We start from the raw sequence: 21,065 nt of genomic DNA on the forward strand, positions 1-21,065 counted from the left end.
GAAGACTTTGCAAACTATATTGAACTATATAAATAGTATCTATGATTGTTATTTTTAAATGTCCTAATTTAAGAGGAGTGAATATTAAGTAGGGCAGTGAAGGAGCACATAGGTTTCTTAGAACCTCTTCAGTGTGCTATGTAATGGTTATTACTCTAATACTTCTGATCAGTTTTGCTTTTGGTCTAGTGATAAAGTGAGAAGTGGAAATGTATTTGACCTAGATGTGGAGGAAAGTAGCCCTGAAAAATTTGGGAATGGCCTAATTTAACATTTTTAAGCCAGATAGTTTTTGTCATCTAAATATTTTTGAAAGTAGTTTATAAAAAATCCAGTAACTTAATAACCTAAGAGAATTAGTGGAGATCCTAAATCTTCATATATAAAAACAGATCAATCAATAGAACTGAAATTAGTGATTGAGAGATGGAAGCATAATAGCAAATATATGAAGAAATATACTTTTTCTTATCTTTGCTTATCTATAACATATAAATATGTATTTTGTGTCAGTGGTTTCTGACCTGAGGGCCAAGGATGCCTAATCTGAAGGCATGGGAGTGCAGAGTGATTTAGGGAAAATGATCCTTAAGTTCATATATACATGCCAGACATTATCCATACATAGATATGATAAATACAATTTTATTAAAAATTACTAGTATTTATTAAATAGTTACATGAATTGCATAATTTAATTCTCACAATTGTAGATAATATTCCCATGTTATGAGATATTTGGGATCTAGCATGATTTAGTAGCTTGTTCAATGTCAAACAGGTAGTTAGTGGTAGAACTGATTTGCGCTCAGTCAATATGACTTCCAAACTCTTAACTACCATATCCATTACTTTCAGTATAAATATTATCAGATTGAACTGTAAGAAATTGCCATTTGTTTAGGTCAAGGACATGCAAATATTAGCAATTTTAGGATTCAACCTTATTATTTTTAAACTATTAGCTTATATAAAGCACTAATTCATTTTAAAAAGTAATTGAGTCTAATATATTTTAGCAACATGTATTTTCTTATAGGGCAGAAATTGAAAATACAGCTGTTGTCTTATGGAGGGTGTCTTAGCCTGGATTTCCTAGACAATAGAGCTGGAAACAAAGATTAAGTTCTTTGGCTATATGGGAGGTGAAATCTCAGGACAACAAGAGTAAAGGGAAAAGAGAAGTTAAGTAGGGAAGAAAGAAAAGCAAATACTAGATTGTAAATTTCTGAGATGGCTACAGCTTGAAACACACGCATGCGCGCGCGCACACACAAACACACACACACACACACACACCTGACAACTTAGATATACAAGGCATCTTCTTCTGCACAATGTACTCAGAACAGTCTCTCAGGAATGTGGAGGCAAAGGAGTTGACCATATTTCTATTGTTGTTGGAAGTGTCTCATTTTAGTATCGGCCAGAACTGACCTTTCGTAGTTGATCCATTCTGAATGGCCCGTGGCTTAAGGTGTTAGGATGTCAGCCAAATTTAAGGAAATATAATCTTAGAACACAGTGTATTGCTAATTTTTTTTTCTCTCTTTAGATAGGTTTTCAAGAAGAGCCTAGGGATGGAAAAACTGAGTGGTAGGGAGGAGACAAGGGGAAGGAGATTTTCCATAATCCCATGTTCTGAGGTTGCCATTGATGTATGCGGCCATGTCACAACTGTTAATAGCATCGCCCCTGCTGTCCAGCCCAGTGATAGTAGGACAGTCCCTTCAGGTGGAGAACAAGTGACAAGATGGTGTGTCTTCTCTGCCTCAGTAAGGAGCCTGTGTGTGAATACAACAGAGCTTCTGACTTTATGAAAAATCTTCCTTGTTCTTTTCTTTCATGAACAAAGCCAAACTCCTTTTCCTACTTAAAACCTGCCGTAGAATATAGACATGATGAAAAAGGTTTCCACACCAGGGAACTGGGTGGAACCTACTTACTTGGCATATACCTTTCAAAACTATCAGGTTTTATAGTTTTAAGGCTCTTTGTTAACTTTAATTGTAATTTACTGTGGAGCTGGCTAAACGTCAATAGCTAAAAGGGCTAAAATTCAGTAACTAAAAGGTCAAAATACAATTACATAAGGAATGGGCAAGCTAGATCAGTTTGAAATTTACTCGGATTTTCATTTTATTCTTTCATGGCCCCAGATTTGAGTATTTCTTAGAGAGGAATATTTTAAAAAATATCTAAGGAGGAAAATGAAATTAATTTCCAATATTCTGCAGTGATATGGCAAACTACAGCATGATTTTTTTTAAAGGTTTATAGTAAAAACTTGGACAATATATTGTTTCCCCTGTAATTCCCCACTTCTCCACCCCCAGAATTATCCTGTTTATTCGAGGCCTTTTTGGTTCCTCTGTATTTCATTTTTAAAATGTTAGGAATACAGAAATGGTCAGTGGACATAGGTTAAAGGAAATTGAAATATGACTATTTGGCTACAAGTTTATTGATTAGCCCATGACAGGGTAAGTCCTAGTAATAGCTTGGGTCAAAGTCTTGGAGTTTTTGTGTAAAATGCCTAAGAATCTTTTAACTCAATTCAACATTATTATTACCTTTAACACTTGATGCCTGGCCAGCGATAGGCAATCTGGAAGAGAAAGTATGCGACTTTATCATTGATCTTGAATGAAGCAATATGCAAATAATATTAGTGACCCTAAGGATGCTCTTCTACATTTCCAAAGCAGTTCACACTTTCCCGAGAATCTTTCATTTCACAACAACCCTGTGACATAGGTGGTCAAGTGTTGTTTTCCTTATTTATAGATAGGAAAACTGAAATCCCAAGGAAATACTTTACTTGCCTAAGATTTTACAAGAAGTGATGTGTGGGAATTAAATATGGATAACATGACATATTTTTCAGTGTGGAACACCAGTGGTAATGGGCTCAGGTTGTTACGAGCCACAGGTTAGGACCCAAACATTTAGACAAAGGTACATACATAAAATAGTAGTAGGTTATTGGAAGCTATTTATGAATCATTCTTAGTAAGTTGTTTCCTCTGCTGAAGCTGGAGCTGCTCAGCTGTTGCTCCAAAGTTCTGGCAGGTCTATTGCTAAAAAGAGTCATGAAAATAGACAATTCATGTACTCTGTGTTTTGTGTGTGTGTGTGTGTGTGAGTGTGTGTAGGTAGACATGTGCATATATATACACATATATATTCAGTAAGCCCATAAATGCATTTTTGTGCCTTACCAATCATCTACTTTGTGTCAGACCTTATTCTAGGTGCCAGGAGTACACTGCTAAACAGTAATAGAAGAAATACATATTAAATTCACAGTAAGATACAATATGTTTGTCTGTGATTGGCAAAATTTTCAAGTTATAATTTAAAAAATCATAACAGGCATTCATATACTATTCTTTTTTTTTTCTGTTTGTATTGCATATTGAGACAAACACCAAAGGAAAGAGAGAAGAAAATATGACCTTTAGACCATAATGGAGAGAATCACATTTTCGTTACAAACCTCTCCTCTGACACAGCCCCTCCCCCAACACTGACAAGATACCTGACCAATCCAGGATGTCAGTTGCTGGTTGGGTTCCAGGTGGAATGTTGGTGTGTTCCCTGGGGCTTGTTGTGGCTGGTGGATCCATGGTAATGGGGCAGAGCCCTGTGGTGTATCAGTGCCAGGGGGGGCTGCTGTCCTCTGTGGAGCTTGGCTTACAGCTCTTCTTTGGGAAGCTGAGTGAGGTCGTGGTGTTGCTGCTGCCCAATGGCCTGAGTTCATGGTTCACGTTCTAGAACCTAGAAGGGCAGACAGTGACATCTCTGCCTGTCATCAGCTTATTGGTGGGGGTCTTAGGTACTTTCAGACTTGTTCAGTCTTGTAGAAGATGACTGTACGGGAGACACGAAGACAAGTTGGCGAAAACGCTGGCTGCACTGATTGAGGAGAAATGCCAACTCACTGACGAGATTTGGGCTGCTACATATACCATTCGTGAAAACATAAAGAGTTACCAACATTTGGGAAGGAATTTTGGTAATATGTATCTAAAACATTCAAGGTGTGCTGTATAGCAAGCAATTCAACTCCTAGGAATCTATCCTAAGGAGGTAAGGATGTGCTCAACTGGATTGTACATTTGAAACTTGCTAAGAGAGTATATCTTAACAGTTCTCATGACAAGGAAAAAAATTGTAACTATGTGTCATGATGGATGTTAGCTAAACTTATTGTGGTGATCATTTTGCAATATATACCTATATCAAATCATTATGTTGTACACCAAAAACTAATATAATATGTCAATTATATCACAATAACATTTTAAAAAATGAGGCTGTAGAACAGATCAGGAATTGTATTTGGTGACATGAGGTACACTTGAAGCCCCAGATGTGTCTTGTTTAGGCTGCATGTTTTGTTTTATTTTGGTTTGGTGTTTTGGAGCAATGGACTGTATTAAATTTTAATTCCTTTAAGATGGCCAGTTCAGACACTGGCCCTACAACTCCTTATTGTTAAAAACAAGTCTGATTCACACATTTATGTACTTGCCTGGTCCCTGTAGGCTTTCGATATTGCAAATTTGGGATTAAATTATCTTTGAGACCAATGTCAATTATGTTTATTTCCCTCTGGAACCCCCTGCTCCCCACAAAAAAGGATGTGCTTAAGATTCAACTTCCCAGGAAGTTTATTGGAGCAATGTTTGTAAGAGAGGAAAACTATAAACTTGAATGTACAGTAATAATAGTACTAATAAGGATAATGAGAGTTATCACTACGTGTCAGCAGTCTTCTAGCTACTTTGTATATATTAATGCATTGAATACTTGCAGCAGTCCTGCAGTCTTAACAATAGTGGTAAGAGCTATTATTACCCTTATTTTGTGGATGAGTAAACTAGCATAGAGTGAAGTGATTTGCCAAAAGATTTAAGTAAAGGGTAGGATCAAGATTTGATACCAGACAGCCTGCCTCCAAAATAACCTCTTTCATCCAATATACTTCATTCTGGTATGTTCATAAAATGGAATTCTATTCAGCTTTTAAATGTTAGCAAAGGGTCTTGAAGAACATACTTTGAAGCGTTTAGAGAAGTTCTTTTGGCATGTGAAATTATGAATATTCTTTCACTCTTTCCTCATTTTGATTTTCAAATAATTGATATGTATAGGATATTTTAAATTTAGAAATAAAAAGTTATTTAAAGAGGAAAAGGAGCCAAGAGAAGATTTTGTACTAAAACAACAATAGCAGCAACTCAAGCTGGGCTACCTTCTCTGGGCTCCCCTGTGACAGGCCACCTCTGAGCATGCACAAGGCAAGTGCAAAAGGATCATCCTGTGCAAAGCTTCAGTCCTGGTCTCAAACAGCCCAAATGCTCATATTCTTTTCCTGATGCAAACCATATGTTTTGTCACACCGTGAGCAATAGCATATGGGTGACCCAGGTAAAGCTAAGAGAACAAACTGAAGCACTAATACTCCCTTACAGAGGAAAGAGGTAGAATTAAAACTGCGAGGATTCACCAGAAGTCCTCATTTATTGTGATAGACACTAAAGCAGTGACCCTGTAAGTCATTGTATCTGAGGTTCCAGCCACACACACACCAAGGATACAACCTTGAAGCTTTGCTTGTTTCTGGAATATTGCAGTATTTAGCTCTGGAAGTGATCACCAATATTAATGTCCTTTGTGGCATCCCTGGCATATGGGCACGTGGGAGTAATAGACAAGCTCAAGGAGACATGGTTAAGAGATCCAGGCTTGTGTATATGCTCAGTCCCTTCAAGCCCAGAGCCCACTGAGTATGGTTTATCAAGGACCACTGCCAGAGAGTAACATTAGAAAGTGACACCATGGATCCCAACAGGTAGTAGCTTCCAAGTCTCCAGAGGTCGTGTTTGCCTTCAAAAGCAGCATATCCAGAATGAGCAGAGCACCAGTGAAATGGAAGAGCTGGCCCCACTGCAAGAGAAGCGTTCAGGTCTGAAAAAGTTGTCTATGAATGGAGCACAGATGTAAATGACCAGGACTGCACAAGGAGCGCCCAGGGTGGGGCCACTGTTGTACCTTGGGTTATATTTCAAGGTTCATGTTGTTTTACAAAATTTAGGTGTTGCGAAAAATAAAGTTCAGAGGAGCTGAGGGAGTTTGCTTTTAAAACTGTGGACATGTGCTGAATTGGGTCATAAACCAGTGAGATGCCCAAAGGTAGGCAAAGGCTATTTCTTATGACCCATTCTCCTCACCACCTCCCCCTCAAATAAAAAACAATAAAAAGGGGGACATTTGGTGCGTCCTGAAGAAATTAGAGCAGAGTTGGTCCATGCTAACTGCTTCATCCTGTTCCTAACCACCCATGAGATCAGGCCCCATCTTGTGGAGATGTGCTAGACAGTCCAAAGTAAGGGTATGATACTGTTACCCTCTCTGTTGCCAGTGAAGAATGCCAATCTTTGATTGAACTTCAAACCGCAGACAGCCAAGCATGACCCTTCCTTGAATTTCTGTGTTTGTTATATGCCCAGGCTCCTACTTGGAAGTTCACAGCAATGGTCCCTGCATCAGCGCAGACTGTTGATTCCCGAGGTAGTTGGTACTCACTGGAGAACCACTCACTGGGTTTGACAGAGAGCTTTGGTTTTGTTTCCCCTGGTGTCACCTCCATGAGCAGGGTTCTTCCCGTGCATAGGTAGAAATATCCTGAAAAGTTTCACTTGGTTCACTGCAATACTAAATACATGGGAATTTGGGCAAAGCTGTGAAACATTCTGATACACGGGCTGTTTTTGGTATTTTTGGAAGGTTCAAAATGGTCAACCAAACCTTTAGAAAATCATTACTGTCCTGGAGTCTGTTAAATAAGTGGTGAAAATCCCTGAGCTCACCAATTTGGAGGCTCATGACTCTTCCTGAAATCTTTGGGTGTTAGACATACTCAGGCTCGTTTTCCAGGAACACGTGACCTAGATTGTGTCCAATGAGCCCATCAGTCTCAGCAGGAAATGGACACCCCAGATCATTTTCAGCAAGGAAGGTGAATTTAAAGGGCTAACAGAAAGCAATCAGTGCACCACTTAGTTACTGAAAAACAGGCAATTAAAGCGACCTTTAAATAAGATCACCTCAAAGCTAGCGTGCATATCTTAATACTTCAGGGGAGTTATGCTTTCAATAAGCACCAGTCAGCCTTGTCAATCTGGCACTGGCAGTGTTTCATCTTGCCTTCTATTCCTTGTAGCTATACTCCTGAGATACTTACCAATAAAGTGTGAAAGGCTGTAGACAGAGTCCAGCATTTTTAACATAGAGGGACCACTGTAATATATATATCATGCTTATATCCAGAAGGAACCCTACTTCAAAAAGACACCTGCACCCCAGTGTTCTTAGCAGCACTATTTACAATAGCCAAGACATGGAAACAGCCTAAATGTCCATCAACAGATAACTGGATAAAGAAGATGTGGTATATTTATACAATGGAATACTATTCAGCTGTAAAAACTGACAATATAATGCCATTTGCAGCAACATGGATGTTCCTGGAGGATGTCATTCTAAGTGAAGTAAGCCAGAAAGAGAAATAAAAATACCATATGAGATAGCTCATATGTGGAATCTTAAAAAAAAAAGAACATAAATGCAAAACAGAAACAGACTCATAGACATAGAATAGAAACTTGTGGTTGCCAAGGGGGCAGAGGGTGGGAAGGGACAGACTGGGATTTTCAAAATGCAGAATAGATAAGCAAGATTATACTGTACAGCACAGGGAAATATATACAAGATCAAGCTCACAGTGAAAAAAAATGTGACAATGAATATATGTATGTTCATGTATAACTGAAAAATTGTGCTCTACACTGGAATTTGACACAACATTGTAAAATGACTATAACTCAATAAAAAATGTTAAAAAATATGTGTCATGCTTGATAAAATTGTGATGGTCGGTGCTTTGGCTGTGGCAGTACTTTTCCTATAAGAGAGATTATAACTAAAGGAGGAATACAATTAGCAGCACTTCCTTTGCAGGATGTAGGGCTCATGAGTACCTTCCATTGTTCACTTAAATGCTATTTTTAAATCAGAGGAAAACAGAATGGTTGACAATGAATCTCATTAGATAAATTGCATTATGCAAAGAGAATTAGGTAGAATGAATAGTCATGATCCCAAGATCAGGGAAGTTGAGGTGTACACATCAAATTCTTAAAAATTCTGGCAATGGGAACTTAATTAAGAATTATGATATAATTCAGTATCTTTTGAATTTCAGAGGTAGAAATGAAGTATTTTCTGTAAAAAGTATTGTTGCAATTTGATACTGGAAATATTTCCTTTTAGACAGTGTATCATAATAGTAAGTGTCCGTAGACAGATGAATGAACAAAGAAATTGTGGGATATACATATAAGAGAGTATTGTTTGGCCAAAAGAAAGAATGAAATCTTGCCCTTTGTGACAACATGATGGGTCTTGAAGTCATTATGCTAGGTGAAATAAGTCAGACAGAGAAAGATAAATTATTCTATGATCTCATTTACACGTGGAATCTAAAAAAGCCAAACTCATAGAAATAGATTATTGCAGGGGCTGTGGTGGGGTTGGGAGTAAATGAGATGCTGATCAAAGGGTACAAACTTTCAATTATAAGATGAATAAGTTCTGGGGATGTATTACAACACGGTAACTACAGTCAACAATACTGTATTATATATTTGAAAGTTACTAAGAGAATAGATCTTAAATATCCTCACCACAAAACAGAAAGGTAATTATGTGAGGTGTTAGAGGTGTTAACTAGCATTATTGTGGTAATTATTTCATGATGTGTAATGTGTACCAAATTTTCACATTATATATCTAAACAAACACAATGTTATATGTCAATTATATCTCAGTAAAGTCAGAGAAACTAATAAATAGTTTAGGTTATCTTTAACAAAAATGTAATTATAAAAAGGGAGAGAAATTTATCCAAAAGAGGCAAAACTTGATAAACCATATATAGTATATTTTGCATTGGGAAATATGTGTTAAAAATAGGAAATTATGATGCATGTGCTTTTGGATTAATTGACCAAAATAGTTTTTAAATGCTCAAAAGTTAGCAAGATAGAAAGTTACACAAAGAATGCAAACATTTTATAGATATTATACTGTTTAGGAACTGTTGTAAATGCAGTAAGTATTTTTTAAACTGTGAATTTGACACCTATGTGTTTGTAACCAACATGATCTGATCCACAAACTCAGGTACCAATAGATGGACAAATCATTATTTGCCCTTTAAACAGTGCAGTCTCTCCTGGTTGGAAATGCCAGGTGAATAGCTAAGTTTAGGCCCACCATTGGCACATTCCTCCATGTGCTATCACTATTACAGACGGTTTCTTCAGTGATTGCCAGAGGCCTGTCCTCTTGCAGTGATGTCTTAAGCATGAAACACCCTAGGAACCAGAGTATTCCAGAGTAGCAGGAACATCACTGCAAGAGGACAAGTTTCTCCCTACTGTCCAAGAGAATTATTAACAGCCCCCTCTTTCCCATTTAAAAGAGTCATGGCTTAAAAAAGAAATTACACAGCCACCTTAGCTTTAAGATTCATGTACTACCATTTCACACTGCTCCCCCTCAAATAATACTTACTTAACTAGAGTGGTTATTTCAAGAAACCTGTCAGCATCAACTGGGTTGAAATTAATCCTTATCTATGAATCCTTAGACACACTTGAGCCTGAATCACAAGTCTGGACTCCTCTCTTCCTAAGAATATTATTTCAGAGATCTCCTTCCTCCTCTTAACCCACTATACCTTGTGGTCTTGATTCACTCCAGTGGGTCTCCCTACCTTCAAAACCAGGTTTGGAGCCTCCACCCTAAAAGCTTCTGGACTCATGTGGAAATGATCTACCACAGTCCCCAAGATCTCACACCAGCTCTCACATGATGTACCAAGTTTGATGGAGTTCAAGGAGATTCTGTAATAGCTAATCCTGGGGCAGCGGGCATCTTCTTGTTCCTGTACAAGAGCAGTAACCAAGAGGGCCATCCACTCATGTGACCCTTCACAGGATAATAAAAGATCATTTTTTCTCATTTAAAACAATACATTATTCAACAATAAAAAGACAAATAACCCAATTAAAATATTGCCAAAGGGTTTGAATAAACATTTCTCCAAAGATGTACAAATGGCCATTAGGCATATGAAAAAGTTCCCAACATCATTAGTCATTAGGGAAATGCAAACCAAAACCACAATGAGATACTATTCATACCCATTAGGATGGCCATAATAATAAATAAAAAATCAGCAACAATGACAGGTGTTGGTAATGATGTAAAGAAATTGGAACCCTCATATATTGCTGGTGGGATTGAAATTGGTGCAGCCACTTTGGAAAATAGGTTGGCAGTTTCTCAAAAATTTAAATTTAGAGTTACCATACAATCTAGCAAATTCATACCTACGGATATACCCAAGAGAGGTGAAAAATAATGTACACACAAAAACACTTATACAAATGTTCATAGCAAATTAATAATCACCAAAATGTGGAAATAGCCCAAATATCTATCAACTGATGGGTGCATAAATAAAATGTGGTGTCTCTATACAATGGAATATTATTCAGCCATAAATAAGATTGAAGTATTGATTAATGCTACAACAGGGATGAACCCCAAAGACATTGTGCTCATTGAAAGAAGCCAGACATGAAAGGACAAATATTGTGTGAATTCATTTATAAGAAATATCCAGAATAGGTATATCTATATATAGAGAGAGTAGATTAGTTGTTTCCAAGGACTGGAAGGAGAGGATGTGGGGAGTGACTGCTAATAGGCATGACTTTTTGGGGGGAGTGATGAAATGTTCTGAAATTGGATAGTGGTGATGGGTGCACGACTTTGTAAATATACAAAAAAACCACTGACTTGTACACTTTAAATGGGTGAATTTTATGATATGTGAATTATATCTCAATTTTAAAAATATATTATGCTGCTTCAAGTCATTAGATAATTTGGTTTTAGTTCAAAAACTGATGAGTTATTATTAGTGAATTTTTGGAGATGATGTTACACCTAGAACTAGAAGATGAGAGAAATGCTCTGCAGAAGATAGACTTTAGTTTGTTAAGTATTTCCTCACCGTCACACTTGCACACACACCCCATACACACACTGTACAGATTTTATATTATACTTCCATCACATGTAATGTAATTTTGTCTTTTCAGGTTAGTCTATCCAAGTAATCCCACTTTAACGTGACTTTTTCCTTTTAAAAAAAAGCTTGTAAAATAGGCAAATCTTTAAGTTTAATTACTGTCATTTATTTTTCATAATGTTTCCATCAAATAGTGAGATTATTGTGATTTAAAATATGATATTCACACAAATTTATTTGGATATACTTTAAGAACTATGTGATGAAAAGGTCACCACTACATTGTAATCAGTCTTCTGAAAGGAGTTGCAAACTGCCAGCTTCTGAGCAATAATATCTGGCCTGCAAAGGTGTTTGGTTTGGATTTGCAGAACATTTTGTAAACCAAAAATCTTTATAAAAACTTTGAATTTCTGGCTTCTCAAAAAAATTTAAAAGACCTGGCAATACCAGCATCATTTTTCTCCAAGAAAAGGGTAGACTGGAGCTAAGAAGTGACTACTCCCTTTGGATAGGGCATTCAATCTCTAGTTTTGCTACAGTCCCTGCCATTCCCTATTGCATCTCACATTCAACTCCATGTCATACATTTACAGCAACTCTGATTCTGTATGCATTTGGGTTTATGACTTTTTTAAAAATGTAAGCTTATCAAAATTTTTGTTTCTTTCCTTTTCTTTTTCTCTCTTCCATTTTTCTTTTCTTTCTTCCCTCCTTCCTTCATCTCTCCCTCTCTCCCTTCCTCCTCCCTTTCTTCCTTCTTCCCTTCCTTCCTCCCTACTTACCTCTTTCTTATATGTGCAAATTTGTGTTTGTCACTTAATTAGCTCTAATTTGGAGATTGGATTTGGGTTCATTAATTCCTTTATTTTTGGTCAGCATAACCCAACTTGAGTAAGGCCATACATACAGAAACTCCCCAGTATAGCTTTCCATACAGATCAGAGAGATTCATCCCTCACTGTATTGTATTAATATACTTACAGCTTTTATAATGGTAGGGATAAAGGCATCTCGATTTTTTCTCACACTTTAAGTAAATCAATCACAGTAATGACTTTCTCTGTTATGTTATATAAAGAGACACAAAAGCAGAGACACTGGGAGTGGCCAGTGAATTTAAGAATATTGGACAATTTTCTTAAGGAAAGATGGACTGTCCTTTACTTATAAGGTACATTTTTCACATTGTCTGGTTTAGTAAGACAAAGGATGCTTAATTAAATGTGAATGTAACATGGTCACATATTTGGTCTTTCTGGAAGGAGACTCTGAGGCTAAGTTTGGTGTGTGGCATATTTACTGAGGAGGACTTTGTTACCAACACCTGTGGAAAGGAGACGTCAAGTTGTGATGCAGTCCAAGGGTAGTCGTGGCTGACCCCACAGGAGCTCTGGAGCTAGAATGGTCCTTCAGAGTTGTTCCCATTAAGCTAGGATGGCCAATCCTTCATACTCTTACATCAATAAGTTATTAGATGTCAGTTATCCTGGGAAAAGGTGACTTTCAGTGGGGACACTTTCTGCAGCTGGGACAGCCCCTGAAGAGACTGACAGCAATAAGCATCTGCAGAGCCCTCAGCAGCTTGGGCAGTAGGTCCTTCACTGAAGGGGCATCTGAGTGGTACATTATGGTCACCACCACGAATCACACATAGAATGTAGCTATTAATTTAAGCAATCAATGAAGCAATTAAGTGATTTATGCACATAGTAAGTGTTTAAGAGAATGGACTTTATTCTATTTTCAATCATTTGATGATTGAATTTTAAGTCTGTTTCTCTCTGTCTCTCTGTCTTTCTCTTTTTCATTTTTAAGCTGAGAGTGGAATGTGCAAATCAGTGTAGGTTGAAATGCCAACAACATACAGGTCAACTCTTTTGAAATCATAATTAGCCAGTCCAGGAATCCTCTCACCTAAATACCAATACCTTTAATAAGACTGAAAAGAAAAGCAAAATGAAGTCAATTTATCAGGAAGCATAAGTTCTTCAGGATGTGTTTCAGCCATGATACATCTGCTTTACATCTTCATTAACTGAGTCCTTGTGAATTTGAGTGATGTTGTGACAGGCAGCAGCCCTTCTAGATCTGGTCTAGACTCACTGATGTAGGCTTGGTGAGCTGGCTGAGTGAAGACCATTTATTTCTGTGCTCTTTTTAAAATCTTTTTCTCTCTCTTCTCATTCTTTGCATCCATCCCAACAACATGTTTTAATATCTTGTTGTGTTTGGAAAACAAAAACTCACAAATTGTGATTTATGTAATGTCCAGAATATCTTTTTGAAAAATCGTTAGGGAATGCCAAACTAAATAAATCTTTTTCCTTCCGTGCTTCATTTGAAATGATTTACACAGAATCTTTTTCAATAGTAATTATTATGTTTCAGAGACTGAGATATTTGTTTTGGTTTCAAAATATTTATATGCTTGGTGTCTTTGCAAATGTTAAGTCTTTTACATAGGTTTTTCCTTATTCATTAAACACTAAATATGTATGCATAAATAAAGTCTTTTTATTACATTTTGAAATACTATTGTTTTCTAAAATTTTATTTCAAACATACTCTGGACATTAGTGAGCTCAATATGCATGTGGTCATTTAAAATATCTCCTAAAACAGATTTATAATCAAATTCAAGGCTGCCAAAACCACAGTGTGGACTTTGAATACAAATTTAAGCCAGATAATCTGCTTTTTAATACCTTCTTTGCAGCAGATTTTGCTCTGAATCTTTTTTTTTCCTCTTTATTTCTTTAGGTGCAGACTTTATATGTCTTTGTTTTTAGCTCAAGTGCCTCTGATATTTAAGAAGAAATCATCTTCAACAGGAAAAACTATTATTTTCCTCCAATTTACATTTTGCACCAACTAATTCCTTTGTATATTCATTACTTTTGTAATCCAGACTACTTATAAACTTTCTTTGGCCAGCGGTCTATTCTTAGTTAAAATATTTCAAAATTTAAAAATAAGAAATTGGTTTATAGTTTACATTCCTCTTTGTGCTTGAAACTTTCCTAAATGTTGACAAAGTAGACTTAAAGACAGTTTTGTCTACTATACATTTATTCATCTAACTGTAATACATATAGTTGTGATAGTTATAAGTGTATCAAGACAAAGAGAATGAGAAGGCAATGTTGATTAAATAAAGATCAAAAAATGTCAATGAAAGCTTGATGCCACAGGACATTTGAAGATGATTTTTACTTAAGTATTTGACTTGGATTTGTTAGTGTGATGAATTGTAATGGGGACATGTACTTTAAATGGCATGAAAAGATTTCTGGGGACTAGTTTGAGAATGGAAAAACTGAATGACAAATAGAAATCACTCGCCTATTAAGTTTTTTTTTTTTCATGTGCAAAAGGCAACATCTAAAAGTATATAACTTTTATTACATCTATCATGGTACCAAATCTGTGTCATTCCCTTTTTTGCATGCAGGGAAATTCCAGATAAGTTGGAGGAAATGAACCTTCTACTCTCCATAATCAACATTCGTAGAGGGAAGAGGAAAGAAAAGATTTACTTAATCAGTGAGAACATTTATCATTTCCAGGAACACTGACATAAAAAGAGAGCAAACTCTTGTGTTGCTGATGACTCAGTGTCGACAGGAAACCCTACAACCCCTTTCTCTAACAGTGAATCATATGATAATGTCATGTTAGGTGGCAAATCATTTAATTACTCTTAATAATCTACAGTTCCATCGGTCAGCCTATATGTTGCAGGTATGAGATACATAAAAACACATTTCATATTATTGCACATTTTGAGTCTGCCTTTTTCATAAGAACCTCAGTGCTTTTCTGTCTTCTGTGCAGTAGAGGTGAGTAAAAAAATTCACTGCTTTTATAGTACTCTGTCTCCAATCCCTGCCTTAGTCCATTCAGGCTGCTATAACAAGAATACCATAAAATAGGTAGCTTAAACAACAAATATTTATTCCTCATTGTCCTCGTGGAGGTTGGGAATTCTAAGATCAGGAAGCCAGCAGATTCCTGGTTTGGTGAGAGTCTGCTTCTTGGTTCAGAGATAGCTGCCCTCTTGCTGTCCTCACAAGGGAGCTCTCTGGGGTCACTTTTATGAGAGCACTAATTCCACTCATGAGCGCTCTAATCTCATGACCTAATCACCTCCCATAGGCTCTACCTCAAAATACCACATTGGAGATGAGGTTTCAACATGTGAATTTGGAGGTGGAGGGGATACACAAACATTTAGTCTGTAGCGGTCTCCTTTCTGTCCACTTTTTTTTAATCACCAGAAAATATTTCAAAAAATAAATTAAGACTTATTTTTTGAAGTGTTCTCTCTAGATTCCCCTTCCCTTCCAGTTTGTGTTTGGAACTGTGTTAGATGCTATGAAAAATGTAATAGAATTAAAACATGTGTTTCCTATTGGGGCTGCCCATAGCCTATAAAGATTCTTTGTGCAAATTTGAAAAAGGTGCCCTTCCCCTGGCAGTCACAGCCCTGCACCAGGGCTCAAGGCTGGAGGGCAGAGCACCAGCCAGATTTCAGCCCCCATCTGGGTGCCTGTGTGGTACGACCTGACTAGCAGCACACAGGGCCTTGTTCCTACCTTCTTTTCAGGGATCTTCATGAAAGTTGGGGAGAATGATAAATAGGCCACGACTAGAACATTGCGGTGCATAACTAAATGCAGAATAATGGGTATGAACTCGGAGTGGAAACCTGGAGAAAATGAGGATAAAAACACAGTGGAGAGGAAGAGTGGCTTTCTACTCTGAGTAAGAACTTGTGACTCCATGTCAAACGTGGATGTCCGCTTGGGTCTTGCTAAGCATGGTTCAAGGTAACCCTGGCTACCACTTGTTGAGAAGCAGAGGCCCTTTTCTAAGGCCACGAGCTCCTGAGGTTCATGTACTCTCCAAGGGAGAAAGAAGGGACTTTCCAAATGACTGATACTGGATTTTCCACCACATTTTGGCAGATGGAGGTTCAAGTTGGTTCTAATTAAATCTGAGAAAATCAGGAAATGTGCCAGGCCTTATGCTAAGTATTAAACATACGTTTGAACATACACATGGTCCTCACAACACCCTTATGAAGAAACTGCTTTTCATGTCATCTGCATTTTGCAGATGAGAAAACTGAAGCTTTAAAACAGCTCAGTAACTTGTCAAGCGTCCAGCTGGTAAATGGCAGAGCTTGAATTCAAACTGGGGCAACCCCCATAGGTATCACAACGTGGCCACATTGCCTGGCCCTACCAGGGCTGAATCCACAAGTCTTTTATACTTCACAGCAGGCCTACAGGCTCAGCAAGCAGATTTATGAACTAGCAGTTCTGGGACAAATCGAAGGACTTAGGTTAAAATATTAGTATTGTGAATAGAGGGAAAACGGCCATATATCCAAATCAATTAGGTATTTGTTATTCCTTGAGGTGGATAGAGACTAAACTGGGCTTGGTTATGGCATACAATACAAGATAAGCCTGTGTAAAGGTAAAACCCTTAAAGGCTTCCTGGATCCTATTTGTTAGTTGGTGATCTTTTGAGTTAACATTTATTTTATGCCCTTCTCACATACCTTTTCCATTCACACCTCTGTTACTAAGCAGGAAGAAGGCACGTGTAGGGGTATGGGCAAGAATTAGGTATTAAGTCTGAAGCCTGAGAAACCTGTACAAGAGCCAATGGGAGGTGATGCTCAGCTGGTTGAAGGGTCTTGCTGGCTGGCATGGAGAGCCTGAGGGGGGCCCTAAGCCATGAACTCATGCAGTTCTCATGCTGTCCCAGGCAGGAGGAGGGGGCCTCTCAAATGACTCATCCTGGACTTGACATCAATTTATGTCAGATTCACGTTCAAGTAAGTTTTAATTAAACCTGAGAGAAGAAGGAAAATAAAGGAAGGTGAAATTACCTCCATCCTGAATGTCACAGGAAGGAAGACTGTAGAATTTATAATCCAAGCTGAGGTCCTTTTGTAGGTCGAAGGGGATTCTATTACTATAGGCATGGACTGTGTCAGTCCCAGGCAGTGTTGGAAGTGCAGCTCACATCTGCCATATCTGGAGTTGTTGTTCTTTGTGCGATATTTTAGAGCTTGGCAGGGTATCTGTCTCCATATATAGAATATAATAAGCATCAGCCACTGTAGGCTCAGTTGAACAGCCACCTCATTCTTCCTAGGCTAGCCTTTTAAAAAACATATTTCCATTCAAAGTCTATTAAGAATCCTCTACCTTAGCAATATGTATTTTAGTCTTTTATGAGTTGGGTTATCCCCAGATTTGGGTCAGAAAGTTAAAAGTGAGAGGAAGAACTAATCAGGAAAGTCAAGTATAATGGCAGCTCACCCAAGTGAACACCTTAAAAGCATACTCCTCAGGTGGGTCTTCAAAGCCCTCAATAATGTATCCAGTTAATATTCCTCCTGCTTCTCTGTTCTTGCCACTTCTCTGCCCTCGTCCCTACCACACTTACCTTAATCTGCCTATTAGTCTTCAAAATGTCCTACTCACTTCTGCCTTGAGCTTTTCATCAAACTCAGAGCTGTTAGATTTACAATAGCCAAGACATGGAAACAACCTAAATGTCCATCAACAGATGACTGGATAAAGAAGCTGTGTTATATTTATACAATAGAATACTACTCAGCCATAAAAATAATAAAATAATGCCATTTTCAGCAACATGGATGGACCTGGAGATTATCATTCTAAGTGAAGTAAGCCAGAAAGAGAAAGAAAAATACTATATAATATCACTTATATCTGGAATCTAGACAAAGACAAATGAACTTATTTACAAAACAGAAACATACTCACATACATAGAAAACAAATTTACGGTTACTGTGAGGAAGAGGGTGGGAAGGGATAAAATTTGGAGTTTGAGATTTTAGAAACTAACTAGTATATATAAAATAGATAAACAAATTTCCACTGTATAGCACAGGGAACTATTTTCAATATTTTATACTAGCCTATAATGAAAAAGAATATGAGAATGAATATATGTATGTATACATATGACTGAACTTATGCTGTACACCAGAAATTGACACAACATTGTAAACTGACTACACTTCAATAAAAAACAAACAAATGAACCAAAAATACCTCAGAGCTGTTGGAATGCACTTCACCCCAAACCTCACCTGCCCCATATCTGCCTAGCAGAACACTATATTTTTTTTAAGTTCCAGTTCCAATGATCAAATCCTGTTAATAAGATTATTTTAATCTCTCCTCGATGCCATATTTATGTGTCTCCTATACTATTTATCCTACCTTCTCTCTGTAGAGTAACCATGTAATTTATCATCCAAACCAGTATCCTTTTGAAAGTGAAAGTATGTGCTAAAAAGAATTAATAGGTGTTAATTAATGTATAACAGGTTTGAAAAAGTGAGATGTGTCATCAGTCTATTGGAGTTTTTTGGATGTGTACCTGTTTGCTCTCACTATTATGTGAGCTCCAGAAAGGCAAGTATATTGGTCACGATAGGTCAGGTTTGAGCTTCAATAACAAATGACTCCAAAATGTCAGTGGCTTAATCGGAAAAAAAAAAAAGATGATTCTTTATCATCCTGTATCTCCCACATGAGGCAACGGGGCCGTGGGGAAATCACATCTATACAGCTACTCAGAATTCCAGCTGGCATAGGCTCTGTTACTGTGGGACTGCACCATCTAGAGTAGCCTTTTTCACTGTCAAGGAAGGGGAAGAGAAATGAGGAAAGTAATGAGCGTGCTTTTCTGTGCTTTGGCCTTCCTTCCACTCACAGATCATTGGCCACATGGTCTTGCCTAACTCCAGGGGGGCTATAAATGGTGGATTATCTCTGTTGAAGAAAAGATCCTTGAGGGCTCCATTTTTATATATTTATATCCCCATAGTGCTAAGCATAGTGGTGGACACACGGAAAACACTCAATAATTAATTCATTCTCTTGAATTTGTTGAGTGGTTTGCCTTGACCAATTTTGCTTCCCTTTTTGCCTACTTTAAAAAGAAACCTGACTTTTTTTTTAAAAAAAATTGAAGTATAGTTGGTTTACAGTGTTGTGTTATTTTCTGGTGTACCGAATAGTGATTCAGCCATGTATATAGATAAACACATATTCTTTTTTTCATTACAAGTTATTACAAGGTATTGAATATAGAAATCTGACTTTTTGAAAGCCAGGTTTATGTCTGGCAAACTTACCTCTGTATATCAGAAATGAATGTTTTAAAATAAAATTGAAAACAAAGGTAAGGAAAGGGTGGGAATTGGTTCTCACCATGAGATACTACCACTCATAAACTTATGCAGGCTCCTCTCTTTGCCAAAACATCTGTTTGCTGTTGTGTGGACATGGCCTCTCCAATGTGATCTACATTTAAAAGTATGTTATTACATATTGATCTATGACTAAAGGTTACACGTGGAATCTTGTGAAATTTACTGATGCCTTTATCACTGGGAGGTAGAGCATAAAATCCATTCAAGTAACCCTCAAGCTGAATCTTTGAGATTGCAGGCAAAGAGCTGGAGATAGAAACACATATCTGTTCTTTACAGATGGGCAGAAGTATTTCACGCGGGGGGCCGGACTTCCGGTGCATCTTACTGTGAGAGGAACTCGTCTATGCCCCTCTGGATGGGACTGGCATGGGAAGTGGAAGGAACTAGGGAAGAAACAATCCTTGATACTGTTGACAGATTTCTTCCTCTTTTTCCTTCTCTGACCCTTCTTCTTCCTGCTTCTCCTCATGTCTAACCATTTTCTCTCTTTTCTTCCATAGCTCCTCTTCCTCCAGCTGTCCACTTAATATAGTCCCCAGGGAAGGTTTATCAGCTTGCATGGTTTTGTGTGTCATCTTTTTGCAACAGACCCCATCTATATTTGCAAAAAATAAAGAAGAATTCCAGTTTCCCAGCGCTCTGTGTCTAGGAGATATCAGCATAAATTTCAGAAGGTGCAAGCCTATTGCTGGTCTTGGCATTATCTTTCAGGGTGGCTTTGGGGCATATTATTTAACATCTCTGGTTTCCTTTTGTGTAAAATGGAAATAAAACTTGTTCTGCTTACTCTTATATGCCTATAGCATCAGTGAAATGTGAAAATGGTGAGGATGTACTTTTGTTTAATGTATAGAACTATTAAAAATGTCACTCTTAATATTACCAAGGACAACAAATATAAAGCCATAGCCCTGTCTACTGTTCTAGGCACTGCAAATTCAACATTTTCAGAAACAAATTCTGTCTCTGCTTCCCATGGGGTTTCCCTTCCCCTTGTCCTCTGCCTCCTGTATTTCCTCTATTACTTCAGGGCCACTTTTCTCAACTGGGAGCCTTAAGGTCATCTCTAACTCATGTCTCTACTGAACCTGCAGACTTGCTCCATTCAATCAGTTTATACATCTTGTTGATTCTGACTCTAAAATGCCTCTCAAATCCACCCCACCATTCCATTCAGACTGCTGCTAGTCTTCTTCCCTGTTCAGATCCTGATCATTTTTCTTCTTCCAGTCTATCGACAATGTGTTACCTCTATTCTAGTTATGGCTTATTATAGGAGAGGATCATTGGATGTTCCTGGGCCCATCCCTTTGACTGTGCCCAATGCCACCTATGGGATATAAGGTAGACCAGGCATTTCAGTCCTTTCTGGTGTGACCATCTGCCTCAGACCCTGTAGTCATGATATATTTCAGCTGACAAAAAATATTCCCTTACATAAAATACAGAGGCATATTTTGAGGCCCTGGTACAGGGGATTTGATGCATGGTGAACCTGTTGAGGAAAGAAGTGGGCTGGTACACTCCCTGTAGTGCAACCAACATCTTACTGCAACCAAGGACAACTATGGGATAGCAGCAAAGCTACAAAACTCTACTGGTAGCACTTGGCTTC

The 21,065-nt window shown here is 37.7% G+C and overlaps 1 long non-coding RNA gene across 1 annotated transcript; it reads right to left on the bottom strand.

The window, feature by feature from the left end:
• Positions 1-1,677: 1,677 nt before the first annotated feature.
• Positions 1,678-3,751, bottom strand: LOC140689762 (uncharacterized). The gene is made up of 3 exons (XR_012064852.1): positions 3,542-3,751; positions 2,574-2,608; positions 1,678-1,784 (listed from the first exon to the last, which is right to left on the bottom strand). It is a non-coding gene; the product is annotated as an uncharacterized lncRNA (long non-coding RNA).
• Between the last annotated feature and the right edge of the window lie 17,314 nt (positions 3,752-21,065).

Source organism: Vicugna pacos, chromosome 3 (assembly GCF_048564905.1).
Source record: "Vicugna pacos chromosome 3, VicPac4, whole genome shotgun sequence".
In the NCBI taxonomy this organism is placed as follows: Eukaryota; Metazoa; Chordata; class Mammalia; order Artiodactyla; family Camelidae; genus Vicugna; species Vicugna pacos.